The following is a 15723-nucleotide window of genomic DNA, read 5'->3' as shown; positions in this document are numbered from 1 at the left end:
ATTTAATTTGAATCTTTCTTGGGAGTGATTTTATTCCTCTCCCATATCTATAGCATTTTCTTTAGTGTATATATACACTATTGCACAAGCTAGGTAAATATTTTTGTTTCAGAAATTTAAACTTGATTTCTCTAGGATGTTCTATCTATGTACCCGTATTCTTGGGTTGTCGTGCTTTATTTATACTAGTTGATCCGTTGCGCCAAATGGCGCGGAGACCCGCTAAAGACATGTTGTCGATGAAAATAGTTTGATTTTGCAAGGACATATGACACCGAGACCCGCTGAATCCATGTGTGCGTTTAAAAATCCATGTGTTTAGTTGGTTTAGTAACAAAATTTACACCCTTTAATAAAAAAAGAATGGAGACTATTGTCTACAATGAGATGTACACACACATTTTAATTTATCTCTGAGCCAAATGAAGCAAAGTTTGATTTGATACCATTGGCGCATCACAAATATTTGCATTTTTCAATAACTTTATGTTTGGGAAAGCGCAAAGACCATGTCAAACCCAAAGTGTTTTGAAAACATTTAACTTTGCTAGTAGAAGTTGGTTTTAGCAACCAGTTAGGATTACATGCATATTCTTTTATCTTATCCGTGTAACATAGAGCCAAATGACACAAGGTATATGACATACAACTCTACCACGAAGATGTGACACGATATCTTCCTTGACTTAATTATGTTCGAACACATTTGGAGATCACATCCATAATTGGTGTCACCTCCCTTTATTAAAACCCAAAACACCTACCTTGTGCAACATGGCGTTTTAGAGTGGGAGAATTGTTAGCACGAACAAAGTTCAGATGTTACACGTTACATAAGACTTTAGCTTGAGCAACTGTCCCGCTATAGGTATAAAACTTTCCTACTATTAATCACAGCAGCAAACAAGAACCTTCCTGAAGGGCAAACTCCCTTGTGCAGTGTTGTCCTCTCATCTGTTTCTAAATTCAACTTGGTGCACACGGGCACTGAAACATTTTATCAATGCACAATAAAATAAAGAACACACACAATGGTCGAGTTGGGAATCCAAATGATTGACTTTAACACGTCAGCATACACTCAAATTATAGAAAATTTGTTCCTTCTGAAATGAAACTAACATCAACAGGTCACATACTCCATCCGCCATTTGGACTGCTCTTCTCCCCATATTAATAACACCTGAATATGAAAAATCACTTATGAATTATACTCGTATGCAAAACATTGTATACTCTGAAGCATAGCATTGCCACTAGGTAAGATGGGCACTCTCATATATTTAAAACCAAAAAATATTATAAACTATGTATTCAAGAAATATGGTTTACTATAAAGTATAAACCCATATACTTTCTATCAAAAGTTTAGTTTTTGTGAACTATACTGTCTATAAAAGATAGGTCAAATGGTTAAAAACTGACATGCAAATAACAAACACAAACTATAGCCAGACACCAGTCAACAAAGTCGTTTTTTTTGCAAGGCTGACATCACGGCAGCCATCACTCATGGCCTTCCATGGAGGTACGACACGAAGATTGCCAAAGGTCAGTGTTGCAGGTACTTCTATTCACATCATCAACAGTTTATTTTCTTATGAAAATAGAAGTTCTAGGAAGTGTCAGCATTTCAGAACGGTTATCCATTTTCTTTCTAATGCAAGAATGTGCATTAACTATGTGTCACACACGGAACGAAGATTAATGCATTCAACAATTTTGCATTTGTATTAGCCTATTTTCATACAGATATATGAACCCTCCAATTAGCCAATTAAATTTGACTATACATAAACTTTCAGCTACTGCACTAAAACCAAAACAGGAGAAAACACACACACATGCGCGCGCATGCAGGCATGCACGCACGCACACATACACATGCACACACACTCATATTTTAAATTTCCTTCAAGATCTAACTGAATATTAAATATCACCGACCGCTAAGAAAAACAAAGAAGTCACATTGGGACTATATAAAGCATTATGTAGAACACTTGGGCCGTCCATAGAGTAGAGAGCCTAATGCTTTAACTTTGATGGAGTTATCAATTTAAGCTTTAAACACTATTGTGAAGGAGCTTTACCTAGGTTGTAGCACCAGAGTACATGAATCCAAAAAACAACTAACCCATAGAAATAAGTCCCAAGATCCTAGTATTTAGAAACCTATAAGTCTGGGTGAACATAAAATCATTCATACACTCGATCCGCTAATAACTAAGCAACACATAGTAGTTATCTTCGTGCTAGTAAAGAGAGCCAACCAAACAACCAATATGCCTAGGCTTTAGGGAAGAACAAATTGCCTGAAGGAATAACCTTGGCCGATAATTCATAAATACACCACGAAAATCATCTCCAAGTTTAATAGGTACATGCTAGTTTAAATCAAGAGAACACAAAAGGATCATGGGTAACATGGTTCTTACCTTCTGCGGTTTTGGAAAGTATTGTACGCTGAAATCTACAGCTTCTACTGGACAATGAACATGTGTTAAGAAGACAAGTATAGTTTAGAAAGGTGTGCATAATAAAATATAGAGCGCGCGTCCCCTCCTCCCATCCTCTTCTACCTTGCAACGACAGAGAGTAAAAATTCCTCAGTTCTTTGGCTATCTATGAATCAAGCTTTTGGTCCTAGGACGCACAACCAATAAAAAGCATTATAATTTTGTAAGGTATGAACAGTTGTACCTTGAAGCACAATCAACATGCAGGAATCATCATCTTCGTAAAGTAATAAGTAAACTTGGACATCCTTGCACCGACTGTAGCTTGCTTGCTAATTTCCACCTATGTCACAAATAAGGCAATGTCATGTTTAAACTGAAGGTGAAAGAAGCACACATTCAGTTTCTAATTTAATTTATTACTAATAAAATCTCTATGAAGAAGCAGACCAACTGGTGGAAATAAACTGGCATGGAACTAAATCAGTGTCCACAAAACCATATACATATGCATGCTCATCAAGCATGTCATACATTTTACCAGAATGGAAGCTTAGCTAGTGCTAGTGCCCTAACTCAAGAACCTCTAGCCCACACAATAGAAATTCGTCCATATCAGCCATGAATTCACTTAAGTAGGAAACAAAATAAATGTTTTCCTCACACACAGTACACTGAAGAAACAAAAGTATGCAAGCTGAACCGATAAGCTCTTATGACTGAACAAAGCCCATCTGCAAACATCATCATTCTAGGCAAGCAAATAACTGAATAAAGCCCATCTGTAGTTATGACATCAGTCCCCAGTTTGGCACTTAACTCTTAAGGCTTTAGGTCTCTAGACACATCGATATGATGTATCCATATATATAATCATAGCAATACATTGTTGGAAGAATAAAAGATAGTTCTGACGTATTTTCCAGAATTTTCTCTAGGATGAACACAGGAGCTTGAAAGGAGGGCCAATACTGGGTTTACCATGCAACATACTTGTGCACCATCAACAATGGCATAATTCGGCCTTGCAGATGATCATTGGGACATGAAAAACAGATAAAAAATGCATTGAAAGCTTGGACCTGAAATATAGAAGATTACCCCCTTGGTCTACCCATGAGAAATATATGCAAGCGTCAACCAAATGCAATCACAGTCAAGTATGATTTCTTTAATCTGTTTAGTGTGCTTTTCATGTACTGTGCAAGTAGCAAGGGGTTGTTCTTCAATAAACAACATCTTATTAGCTTCAGATGACGCCCATTGACACTATACTGCTAATTTAAGTTAAGTTAAGTTGTGATCCTAATATTCAGGTAAAAAATCACATGGAAAGCTCAAATTGAACCGGGATTATCGATCTGCATATTATGACCTACCAAGGTTACCATGACAATGCAGATAGTATGGAGGCTAATTCGAGAATGTAAACAAAAAGAATATACACATTTCATGACATCAAACAATTACGGGTTGTGGTTTTAAACAAAAATACGTGTTTTCTAACAAATGAAAAGCCAACTACTCAGTCTATAATTATAATTCAATTATGTGTCGACGAGACAGCAACAATCATTGTGGATACCTTAATAAGCTTCCAGTGATCCTGTGAGCATATGCTAATACTCCTTAAGATAAATTTCACTTGTCATCGCCACATCTATGTCTTGCTGGAATCACATCCTCTATCTGCAAACTGAAACAATAGCAACATCAAATCCCTCCTGAAGGTTTCACTGTGGACCTTCCCCCTGCTGATTTGCACAGGCATGACATTCCGTTAACCAAGCAAACTCAACAATCCACACCATGCAAGTGAACTTATTCAGGAAATTCACGGCACACTTCAACCCACTTGATTTATACACATGAACTAAACGGGATATGAGAATTTACACTCAACAATTCATGGTTAATGTGGAACTGAAGCGACAAATTAAGACAATCAAAATCTTACCTCAATGAATAAGCCGAGCAGGAGGAGACCTTAGGGGCAACCACTTCTGTACTCTGAACAACAAGAATGACCATCTTCATTAAATATCACATTCAACATACCCACAAATCGACTAATGTAGATTATTGTTCTAATCGGCAAAAAGAAAAGCTAACAGGGGCACTTCTCCTTGTGCTAATAGAGACTGAATTGGATGGTTGACTTGCCTAAAGTACTGCCCAACGACAACAGGCATATCACTGACCCAAACATGCAGTTACAGCTAATCAAAAGAGGGAAGCAACATGAAGGAAGGAGGAACCTGCGGACGTGAGGGCTGTACAGAGGCATCTCTGGCCCAGTGCGGTGTGAACGATGACGAGCCAGCGGCGCTCCTTCCGGTGACCCCCTCCCATCTGCCGACGCACATCCCTCTCCTCTTTCTCCAGCGCGGTGTGAACGACGACGAGCCGTTCATACCGCGCTGGAGACATCATGGATCATTGCATATAGCTACGATTATAAAGGTACACTATGTTTTCTAACAAATGAAAAGACAACTACTCTTACTGTCTATAATTATAATTCAATTATGTGTCGATAAGAAATCAACAATCATTGAGGATACCTTTATAAGCTTCCAGTGATCATGTGAGCATATGCTAATACTCCTTATATAAATCTCACTTGTCATCGCCACATCTCTGTCTTGCTGGAATCACATCCTCTATCTGCAAACTGAAACAATAGCAACATCAAATCCCTCCTGAAGATTTCACTCTAGACCTTCCCCCTTCTGATCTGCACATGCATGGCATTCCGTTAACCAAGAAAACTCAACAATCCACACCATGCATGTGAACTTCTTCAGGAAATTCACAGCACACTTCAACCCACTTGATTTATACACATGAACTAAATGGGATATGAGCATTTACACGCAACAATTCATGGTTAATGTGGAACTGAAGCGACAAATTGAGACAATCAAAATCTTACCTCAATGAATAAGCTGAGCAGGAGGAGACCTCAGGGGCAACCACTTCTGTACTCTAAACAACAAGAATGACCATCTTCATTAAATATCATGATCAACATACTCGCAAATCGACTAATGTAAATTATTGTTCTAATCTGCAAAAAGAAAAGCTAACAGGGGCACTTCTCCTTGTGCTACTAGACTGAATTGGATGGTTGACTTGCCTAAAGTACTGCCCAGCGACAACAGGCATATCACTGACCCAAACATGCAGTTACAGCTAATCAAAAGACAGAAGCAATAGGAAGGAAGGAGGAACCTGCGGGCGTGAGGGCTATACAGAGGCATCACTGGCCCAGTGCGGTGTGAACGATGACGAGCCAGCGGTGCTCCTTCCGGTGACCCTCTCCCATCTGCCGCCGCACATCCCTCTCCTCTTTGTCCAACACGGTGTGAACAACGACGAGCCGGCGGCGTCCTTCCACCCACCCTCTCCTGTCCGCCGCCGCACCTCCCTCTCCTATTTCCTCTCTCTTTATCCTCCTCTCCTTCCTTCTCTCTCTCCCTCTCATCCTCTGTCTCTCTCTCCTGTAGATTGAGTCGAGCACCGCCGCCGTCGCCCTTCGGCTGCAGGTCGCCGCCGCCACCGGAGAAGCTCACCTCCTGCCCTCATAAGATGAAGAGGGGTGGACAACGGTGGCGTAGAAGAGGAGAAGCCAGTGTTGCCGGATCCCCTGCTTGGGAGCCGCCCAGTCTCTTTGGACGGGGAGGCGGCTATGGGGGATTGGAGGAAAAAAATTAGGGTTGAGAGAGAGGGAGCAGGGAGGAGAGGGTGGGGGCCTGGAGGGGGCGTGGGGCGCTCTGCACGTCAGGCCAACTCCACCGCACGACCCCAAACGGACATCCGGTTTGGCCGGATTTTGTCCCTTTGGGGCGCCGATGGGTTCGCCCGTGTCCAGCCTTGTCCGTAGGGTCGTGCGTGCGTCCACCGCGCGGCCGCACCTCAAATCACGTTCATGTTGGACATGATTAAAAAAACAGTAAAACAGAAATAAAATGACTAAATAAATAAATAAGCGCAGTTTAATAAACCTAAACTTAGTTAGGGGGGTCACGGCCACAAAACGGCCCAGTTTAGCAGTTCATAAGTGTCATAATTAACATAAAAAATAAAAAAAACGCCATCGCGCGCTCCAGCCGCGCCCGTCGTTGCCATGGCCCTTGCCGTCTTCATCAGTGGCTGACGGTGTTGTCGTCATCGCTGATGAGGTCGACGTAGGCCAGCGGCGGCACGTGGTACACGAGGGCGGCCTGGAAGGCAGGAGGTGCCTGCACCACCTCCTCTCGTGGCGAGGCCTCCCGCCCCGGTGACCGCGGCGGAGTGGCGCACCAGTTCACGCCCATGCCGGCAGCCATCTCCGAAGCAGTGCAGGACCAGCCCCACCCCTGGCCCAGCAGACCCGGGTGGAATGCGGCCACCGGCTCCTCCTCCATCGCCTCCTCCCTCCTCTCCTCCTCCTTGACGGCCGCCATCTGCAGCTCCGGGAATGCGACGTCGCCGGCGGCAGAGAGTGCCATGGCCTCCTCCAAGCCATCCCATTGCCGCTCGTCGTGCGTGTTCATGGAGTCCTCCATGACACATGCATGAGACGGGCCTCCTCCTCCGCTGTCATGCGAGGAGGTGGAGGTGGCAAAGGAGACGGGGAAGGCGATGGCGTGGGCGTGAGGCCGTGCACCTGCGTACGCCCGCGCGCCTCTAGACGTGGCCGCCGCGGCCCCGAGACCATGCTGGGGAAGTACGACGCGCGGCGCGTGTCGTGCTCTTCCTGAAGCCATGTGTCCCACAGCCGGGAGTCGGGGTGTACCTGTCGTCGTAGTACAGGTCGTCGGGGAGGAGGCAGCGGCGGCGCTCAATCTCGTCGCGGCGCGCACGGCCGCCCACGGGCACCGGCGGGATCGGGACCTGATCGGCGCTGAGGTGCCATTGATAACCCACAAGTGTAGGGGACCGCAACAGCTTTCGAGGGTAAAGTATTCAAACCAAATTTATTGATTCGACACAAGGGGAGCCAACGAATATTCTTGAGTATTAGCAGTTGAGTTTTCAATTCAACCACACCTGGATAACTTAGTATCTACAGCAAAGTATTTAGTAGCAAAAGTGGTATGATAATAAAAGTAACGGTAGCAAAAGTAATATTTTTGGGTTTTGTAGTAATTGTAACAGTAGCAACAGAAAAGTAAATTAGCGAAGAACAATATGTGAAAAGCTCGTAGGCAATGGATGAGTGATGGATAATTATGCCAGATGCGATTCCTCATGTAATAGTTATAACATAGGGTGACATAGGACTAGCTCCAGTTCATCAATGTAATGTAGGCATGTATTCCGTAAATAGGCATGCATCCTTTTAATAGAGAATCGGAACAAAGAATTAGCACATATCGAATACATGAACTCCTCAAACTACGGTCATCACCGAGAAGTATCCCGATTATTGTCACTTTGGGGTTGTCGGATCATAACACATAATAGGTGACTATAGACTTGCAAGATAGGATCAAGAACACACATATATTCACGAAAACATAATAGGTTCAGATCTGAAATCATGGCACTCGGGCCCTAGTGACAAGCATTAAGCATAGCAAAGTCATAGCAACATCAATCTCAGAACATAGTGGATACTAGGATCAAACCCTAACAAAACTAACTTTATTACATGGTAAATCTCATCCAACCCATCACCGTCCAGCAAGCCTACGATGGAATTACTCACGCACGGCAGTGAGCATCATGAAATTGGTGATGGAGGATGGTTGATGATGACGACGGCGGCGAATCCCCCTCTCCGGAGCCCCGAACGGACTCCAGATCAGCCATCCCGAGAGAGATTAGGGCTTGGCGGCGGCTCCGTGTCGTAAAACGCGATGAAACTTTTTTTTTGATTTTTTCTCCCTGAATGTGAATATATGGAGTTGGAGTTGAGGTCGGTGGAGGTCCATGGGCCACGAGATAGGGGGCGCGCCCTACAGGGGGGGCGCGCCCCCTTGTCTCGTGGAAAAGCCCTGGGCCACTAGTGTATTTCTTTCACCCAGAAATTCTTATTAATTCCAAAAAGTGCCTCCGTGGATTTTCAGGACATTCCGAGAACTTTTCTTTTCTACACATAAAACAACATCATGGCAGTTCTGCTGAAAACAGCGTCAGTCCGGGTTAGTTTCATTCAAATCATGCAAGTTAGAGTCCAAAACAAGGGCAAAAGTGTTTGGAAAAGTAGATATGTTGGAGACGTATCAACTCCCCCAAGCTTAAACCTTTGCTTGTCCTCAAGCAATTCAGTTGATAAACTAAAAGTGATAAAGAAAAACTTTTACAAACTCTGCTTGCTCTTGTTGTTGTAACATGAAAAGTCAGCATTTAAGTTTCAGCAAATATTATGAACTAACCATACTCATAGTAACACTTAGGTATCACAATTACTCATGTCAATAGCATAATCAGCTAGCGAGCCATAGTAATAAAACTCAGATGACAACACTTTCTCAAAATAATCATAACATGATATAACAAAATGGTATCTCGCTAGCCCTTTCTGAGACCGCAAAACATAAATGGAGAGCACCTTTAAAGATCAAGGACTGACTAAACATTGTAATTCATGGTAAAAGAGATCCAGTCAAGTCATACCCAATATAAACCAATAGTAATGAATGCAAATGATAGTGTGCTCTCCAGTGAGTGCTTTTAATAAGAAGGGTGATGACTCAACATAAAAGTAAATAGATAGGCCCTTCGTAAAGGGAAGCAGGGATTTGTAGAGGTGCCAAAGCTCGATTTTAAAATAGAGATTGAATAACATTTTGAGCGGCATACTTTCGCTGTCAACGCAACAACTATGAGATGGTTGTATCTTCCATACTACATGCATTATAGCCAGTTCCCAAACAGAATGGTAAAGGTTTATACTCCCCCAACCATCAACAAGCATCAATCCATGGCTTGCTTGAAACAATGAGTTCCTCCAACTAACAACAGCCCTGGGGGAGTTTTGTTTACTTATTTTGATTTGCTTTGATCTTTTTGGATCATGGGACTGGGCATCCCGGATACCGGCCCTTTCTCGTGAATGAGGAGCGGAGTCCACTCCTCGTGAGAATAAGCCACCTAGCATGGAAGATATAGGCAGCCCTAGTTGTAACATGAGCTGCTCGAGCATACAAAACAGAATTTCATTTGAAGGTTTGGAGTTTGGCACATACAAATTTACTTGGAACGGCAGGTAAATACCACATAAAGGAAGGTATAGTTGACTCATATGGAACAACTTTGGGGTTTATGGAGTTTGGATGCACAAGCAGTATTCCCGCTTAGTAAAGGTGAAGGCTACCAAAAGACTGGGCAGCGACCAACTGGGAGAGCGACAACAATCATAAACATGCATTAAAATTAATTCACACCGAATACAAGCATGAGTAGGATATAATCCACCATGAACATGAACATCATGAAGGCTATGTTGATTTGATTAAACTACATGCGTGAACATGTGCCAAGTCGAGTCACTCAATTCATTCAAAGGAGGATACCATCCCATCATATCATATCATAATCATTCTAATAGCATGTTGGCACGCAAGGTAAACCATTATAACTCATAGCTAATCAAGCATGGCACAAGCAACTATAATCTCTAAATGTCATTGCAAATATGTTTACTTCATAATAAGCTGACTCAGAAACGATGAACTCATCATATTTACAAAAACAAGAGAGGTCGAGTTCATACCAGCTTTTCTCATCCCAATAAGTCCATCATATATCGTCATTATTGCCTTTCACTTGCACGAGCGAACGATGTGTATAATAATAAGAGTGCACGTGCATTGGACTAAGCTGGAATCTGCAAGCATTCAACTCAAAAGAGAAGACAAGTAATATGGGCTCTAAGTTAAATAAACAATCATGCATATGAGAGCCACTAAACATTTTCAATATAATCTTCTCGACCCCCAAAGGAAAGAAAAGAAAAGAAAACTATTTACAGGGGAGAGCTCCCAACAAGTAAGAAGAAGAACTAGAAATCTTTTTGGGTTTTCATTTTAATTTCTACTACAAGCATGGAAATTAAACTAACTAATTTTTTGGTTTTTTCTTAAGGTTTATCAAACACACAAGAAGAAAACTAGAAAAAGAAAGTTAAACTAGCATGGATAATACAATGAAAGAGTATGAGCACCGACGACTAGTGTGTAAACATGAATGTAAAGTCGGTGAGAAATACGTAATCCCCCAAGCTTAGGCTTTTGGCCTAAGTTGGTCTAGTACCAAGGATCGCCTGGCTGATATCCATAAGTGAAACCGGGGTTGTACTGAGATGCAGCGGCAACCGCCTCCTGAGCTGCAGCGTGTTGGCGAGCTGCCTCCACTCCCCTCTCGTATTCAGTTGCTTCCTCCCTGGTGACAACATATCTTCCTTTTGCCTGATAATCAAAAAGGTAGGGAGCAGGAAGAGTAACAGGGATGACGTTGCGTCTGTCATAGATTAGTCTATAATGGAGGAATTGTTCATTCCTCTCAAGAAAATGATGACTGAACATAGCTTCTTTATCCAAATAAACAGGAGGTAAAATCATATCCCCCTCTCGTGGGGCTATATTAAGATAATTAGCCACACGGGTTGCATAAATTCCTCCAAATAAATCCCCCTTTCTACTATTATTCTGCAACCTACGTGCAACTATTGCCCCCAAGTTATAACCTTTATAACATGACACAGCACTCTTGAGGACACAAAGATCAGGGACACACATGTGACATGCTTCGTCCTTACCGTTAATGCATCTACCAATAAAGAGAGCAAAATAATGTATAGTAGGAAAATGAATGCCCCCTATGGTAGCTTGTGCTATGTCCCTAGATCTCCCATGGTAATACTAGCAACAAAATCTCTAAATTCTGATTTGCAAGGATCATTAATATTACCCCACTGCGGGAGTTTGCAAGCAGTTGTGAAATCCTCTAAATCCATGGTATAAGATGTATCATAAATATCAAACATGACACTAGGAGAATTACGCGTACAGTTATATTGGAACCTCCGCACAAAGGAATCAGTCAATTGATAGTACTGAGGACACTTATCTTGTAAGAAGTCCTCCAGCTCGGCATTACGCACATACGCGTCAAATTCCTCCTTGAAGCCTGCTTCGACCATAAAATCATCGGATGGCCACTCACAAGCTCATACATTTGCGTCCCTCGGCAATTCAACATCTTGCTCACGTATAGAAATCCTTGGCCCTTTCTTTGCCGAGGAACCACCTTGGTACATTCTTATAAGCATAATTCTTTTTCTGAAAATTTCTGAAATTTTAGTAACTTCAAAATAAAAGTGATTTCAAAATTTTAGTAACTTCAAAATTTTAGTAATTTCTGATAGCAACTACTTCTACAAGTGCTTAGAGCCTATATCATGCATTAGAATTGCTTGGGACCTCAAAAATTTAACATGCAAGCTCAAGAACATGGTCACCTATGCAGCAAAAATTTGCAATGAATAAAGCACTAGAACAAAAACTATTTGGACCAATGGAGGAGTCACATACCAAGCAACAATCTCCCAAAGCAGTTTTGTGAATGGAGCTTTGAGCAAGGAGATCGAAAATCGCAGCAAAACTAGCTAGAACTCGTGCTTGAGCTAGATAGGGATTTTTTTGGGTAGAAGATGAAGTGTGTGGGTGCTGGCATAAGTGGAGGGGGCCACCAGGGGCCCACAAGATAGGGGGCGCGCCCTATAGGGGGGGCCTCCACTCTCGTGGCCTGGTGCTTGCCCCTCCTGCAGTGATTTCAGTGCCTAAAATCCTCAAATATTCCAGAAAAAATCATACTAAATTTGCAGGGCATTTGGAGCACTTTTATTTTCGGACTATTTTTCATTGCATAGATAATTCAGAAGACAGACGGATAATACTATTTTTTCTTTATTTATTCTAAATAACAGAAAGTAAAAAGTGGGTACAGAAGGTTGTGCCTTCTAGTTTCATCCATCTCGTGATCATCAAAATGAATCCACTTACAAGGTTGATCAAGTCTTGTTAACAAACTCATTCCGAATAACACGGAACCGGAGAAATTTCAAATAACACTATGTTACCTCAATGGGGATATGAAAATCCCCAACAATAAGAATATCATACTTTTTCTTGACAGTAGGAAGAGGAAATTCAAAACCTCCAATAATAATAGTTGGAGCTTTTCTAATAGAATTGATGCTATGAACTTGAGATTGTTTCCTCGGAAAGTGTACCATATGCTCATTACCATTAACATGAAAAGTGACATTGCCTCTGTTGCAATCAATAACAGCCCCTGCAGTATTAAGAAAAGGTATACCAAGGATGATAGACATACTATCGTCCTCAGTAATATCAAGAATAACAAAGTCCGTTAAGATAGGGACATTTGCAACAACAACAAGCACATCCTCACAAATACCGACAGGTATAGCAGTTGATTTATCAGCCATTTGCAAAGATATTTCAGTAGGTGTCAACTTATTCAATTCAAGTCTACGATATAAAGAGAGGGGCATAACACTAACACCGGCTCCAAGATCACATAAAGCAGTTCTAACATAATTTCTTTTAATAGAGCATGGTATAGTTGGCACACCCGAATCTCCAAGTTTCTTTGGTATTCCACCCTTAAAAGTATAATTAGCAAGCATGGTGGAAATTTCATCTTCCGGTATCTTTCTTTTATTTGTGATGATATCCTTCATATACTTAGCATAAGGATTTACTTTGAGCATATTATTTAAGCGCATACGTAGGAAAATAGGTCTAATCATTTCAGCAAGGCGCTCAAAATCCTCATCATCCTTTGACTTGGATGGTTTAGGAGGAAAGGGCATGGGTTTCTGAACCAATGGTTCTCTTTCTTTACCGTGATTCCTAGCAACAAAATCTCTCTTATCATAACGTTGATTCTTTGATTGTGGGTTATCAAGATCAACAGCGGGTTCAATCTCTACATCATTGTTTTTGCTAGGTTGAGCATGAACATGAACATTATCATTAACATTATCACTAGGTTCATGTTCATCACCTGATTGTGTTTCAGCATCAGAAATAGAAATATCATTGGGATTCTCAGGTGCGTCTACAGTAGGTTCACTAGAAGCATGCAAGGTTCTATCGTCTTTCCTTTTCTTCTTTTTAGAAGAACTAGGTGCCTCTAAATTATTTCTCTGAGAATCTTGCTCGATTCTCTTAGGGTGGCCTTCAGGATACAAAGGTTCCTGAGTCATTCTACCAGTTCTAGTAGCCACTCTAACAGCAAAGTCATTTTTATTATTTAATTCATCAAGCAAATCATTTTGAGCTTTAAGTACTTGCTCAGCTTGAGTAGCAACCATAGAAGCATATTTGCTAACGAGTTGGAGTTCACCTTTAACTCTAGCCATATTATCGCTTACACGTCCTATCTCGAAAGTATTATTCTTTAACTCTCTACCAACATAAGCATTAAAACTTTCTTTTCTAGCCATAAAGTCATCAAATTCATCTAAGCATGGGCTATGAAATTTAGTAGAGGGAGTTTCAACTTTATCATATCTGTAGAGAGAATTTACCTTTACTACCTGTGTCGGGTTATCAAGAAAATGTGGTTCTTCAACAGGCGGTACATTAAGACCATGTATTTCTTCAATAGGAGGTAAATTCTTAACATCTTCAGCTTTAATACCTTTTTCTTTCGTTGATTTCTTTGCCTCTTGCATATCTTCAGGACTGAGAAATAAAACACCTCTCTTCTTCGGAGTGGGTTTAGGAATAGGCTCAGGATTAGCTCAATTGGTTCAGGAATTGGCTCAGGAAGAGTTCAATTATTTTCATTAGTCAACATATTATTCAATAGTATTTCAGCTTCGTCGACTATTCTTTCCCTGAAAACACAACCAGCACAACTATCCAAGTAGTCCTTGGAAGCATCGGTTAGTCCATTATAAAAGATATCAAGTATTTCATTTTTCTTAAGAGGATGATCAGGCAAAGCATTAAGTAACCAGAGAAGCCTCCCGCAAGCTTGTGGGAGACTCTCTTCTTTGATTTGCACAAAATTATATATTTTCCGCAAGGCAGCTTGTTTCTTATGAGCGGGGAAATATTTAGCAGAGAAGTAATAAATCATATCTTGGGGACTACGCACACAACCAGGAGCAAGAGAATTATACCAAGTCTTAGCATCACCCTTTAATGAGAACGGAAATATCTTAAGGATATAATAATAGCGAGACTTCTCATCATGAATAAACAGGGTAGCTATATCATTCAACTTGGTAAGATGTGCCACAACAGTTTCAGATTCAAGGCCATAAAAAGGATCAGATTCAACTAAAGTAATAATTTCAGGATCAACAGAGAATTCATAATCCTTATCAGTAACACAGATAGGTGAAGTAGCAAAAGCAGGGTCAGGTTTCATTCTAGCATTAAGAGACTGCTGCTTCCATTTAGCTAATAATTTCTTAAGATCATATCTATCATTGCAACCAAAGATTTCCCTAGCAGCTTCTTCATTCATAACATAACCCTTAGGAACAACAGGCAATACATAATCATTGGGAGAACCTTCATCATCACTATCATCAATAATAGGTTCTTCAGTAATTTCATTCCCTCTAACTCTATGTAACACCCCGGATGTAACTTTCCATCTTTGTAACACCAACTCTTGCCATTTTCAGCTATGTGATATGATATTCCCTCCGTGGGTGCGTTTTGTTTTTTTGTTTTGCATTTTATTCATGTAGTGCATATCATATCATGTCATCATGTGCATCTCATTTGCATACGTGTTCGTCTCATGCATCCGAGCATTTTCCCCGTTGTCCGTTTCGCAATCCGACACTCCCACATGCACCGGCGCACTCCTCTTGTCTCTTTTCGTGTGCAGGTGTTAAACGTTCTCGGAATGGACCGAGCCTTGCCAAGTGGCCCTGGTATAGCACCGGTAGACCACCTGTCAAGTTTCGGGTCATTTGGAGCTCGTTTGGTACTCCAATGGTTAACCGCACTCCCGCAAAGGCCTCTTTTGTGTTGCAGCCCAACACCCCTCCAAAACAGCCCAATAACCCATCTAAGTCACTTCCATGCTCTCCATCGTCGGATCACGATCGTGTGGGCGAAAACCGCACCTCATTTGGAGTCCCCTAGCTCCCTCTACCTATACATATGTGCACTCCCCCGAATTTCCGGATCCCCAAACCCTAGCCCGCTCCTCCTCCGCCGCCGAACACGTCCGGGCGAGCCGGACACGTCCGCCCCGTCGCCCCCGGCGAATCAGG

General features: G+C 41.7%; 1 long non-coding RNA gene across 11 annotated transcripts; it reads right to left on the bottom strand.

Annotated features, from left to right (window-relative positions):
- Nucleotides 1-962: 962 nt before the first annotated feature.
- Nucleotides 963-6207, bottom strand: LOC119296071. Of its 11 annotated transcripts, none has more exons than XR_005144751.1 (8): nt 5694-6207; nt 5395-5447; nt 4718-5133; nt 4417-4469; nt 4045-4155; nt 2704-2802; nt 2439-2582; nt 963-1183 (listed from the first exon to the last, which is right to left on the bottom strand). It is a non-coding gene; the product is annotated as an uncharacterized LOC119296071 (long non-coding RNA). The 11 variants fall into 11 exon arrangements; XR_005144749.1 differs by lacking the exon at nt 4417-4469 and having other exon boundaries at nt 4718-4936; nt 5024-5133; XR_005144752.1 differs by lacking the exon at nt 4417-4469 and having other exon boundaries at nt 4718-4908; nt 5024-5133.
- Nucleotides 6208-15723: the final 9516 nt, after the last annotated feature.

This window comes from Triticum dicoccoides, chromosome 4B (assembly GCF_002162155.2).
Source record: "Triticum dicoccoides isolate Atlit2015 ecotype Zavitan chromosome 4B, WEW_v2.0, whole genome shotgun sequence".
NCBI classification, from domain to species: Eukaryota; Viridiplantae; Streptophyta; class Magnoliopsida; order Poales; family Poaceae; genus Triticum; species Triticum dicoccoides.
Note: the sequence above shows the minus strand (reverse complement) of the source record. Positions and strands in the feature narration are given on the sequence as shown.